Source organism: Cetorhinus maximus, chromosome 26 (assembly GCF_964194155.1).
Source record: "Cetorhinus maximus chromosome 26, sCetMax3.hap1.1, whole genome shotgun sequence".
NCBI classification, from domain to species: Eukaryota; Metazoa; Chordata; class Chondrichthyes; order Lamniformes; family Cetorhinidae; genus Cetorhinus; species Cetorhinus maximus.
In genome coordinates this window covers 22,409,695-22,411,081 of record NC_135904.1, presented here as the reverse complement: position 1 = coordinate 22,411,081, position 1,387 = coordinate 22,409,695, and the positions used below count along the sequence as shown (strand labels likewise).

General features: G+C 39.9%; 1 non-coding gene across 1 annotated transcript; it reads right to left on the bottom strand.

Annotated features, from left to right (window-relative positions):
- Positions 1-269: 269 nt before the first annotated feature.
- Positions 270-343, bottom strand: trnat-agu (transfer RNA threonine (anticodon AGU)). The gene has a single exon. It is a non-coding gene; the product is annotated as a tRNA-Thr (tRNA).
- Positions 344-1,387: the final 1,044 nt, after the last annotated feature.

Sequence of the window (1,387 nt, the reverse complement as noted above, 5' to 3'; positions counted from 1 at the left end):
ATGTTTGATGATATTATTATCTTATATTTCATCAAAATATATTACCACCTGATTAATTAGCATAAAGGTGGGAAATTTAAGAGCAACATGTATAATTCATGCTTACGTGTAAGCATAAAGGAACTGATTCTAATAATAGCCAGCGATGACAGGTTGCCTTCTGAACTCCTAGTGATTTAATGAGCTTTTGCAATGGGACAAATAGCACTGCTACGTATTTCAGGAAATTTGTAGAACTGTGTAATTCCATTAAAAGACCACCTCAACTGAAGCACTGCTGAGATTTGAACTCAGGATCTCCTGTTTACTAGACAGGCGCTTTAACCAACTAAGCCACAGCACCAACTGTTGGAGTGTGTAGTAGTGGGAACTAATGATCTCAATTATAACACAGCAATAAGAAATAGCCTGAGTCTAGCAATTTGGCGAGGTCTTCACCATGAGACAATGAGCTATCCCGCACTGAGAGTAAAACTATGTGTCATACTCACACCAGAACGGGAAGTGGCCCATTAGACAAGGGTTGGTTCTTCAAGGTAAGAGGAACATGTCATTGTAGAAACAAAATGCATATTCCATATTGGGCAAACAGGAACTCCACTTGTGTGGATTTCTCAGTAGCTTGGACCAGAGACTCTTAAGTATTATGACGTTTTTCTGCACAGACAAAATATGTTGCAACTTTGGATGCAAATTGGTCAGAGAAACCATAATTCCCTCTATATAATATGCCCCTAAAATATAATGCACACCCTGACTTTCGTGTCATGAAAGAAAAGTCAAATCTGCTGTATAATATGCACCTAGACTTTAGCAATATGCAGTCAGAGTGACTGACCCTTTATTGACAAAAGTAGTGAGCAAACACAACTAAGCTAAATGGCCCATTTCCACCCTAGTTTGCAGAGCGGCTAGCTCCCACACCCATACAACATGTGTGATTCTGAAGTAGGCCGAATGAGCCAATAGCGTTTGTCAATCGATCAATCCAGGCTGCAATGAATCATCTGACAGGCTCTTCATGATTCGCTCACAGGACTTGGAACCAATTGGTTCCTTTCTACGAGCAGATGCCTGTAAATAAATGTTCCAAAATCTCACGGCTTAGCTTTTGATCATTTCTTTCAAAAAAAGATGACCTTTGAACTGCTACGAAAAGAAAACACATTTTGATTTGCTGCCAATGGATAATACGCACTCGGACCTCTAGATAAACTTTCAGGGAATAACTGTGTATTATATCCAGAAAATTACAGTAATCATCGCAGACATAACCATCTTCGGTTCAGATAACCCTGACATGACAGCACAAGGGACGATGAGGCAATAGCTAACCTTCTGGGCAATTCCCTGGGTTACACTGACAGGTTCTTTTAAACATTGACCA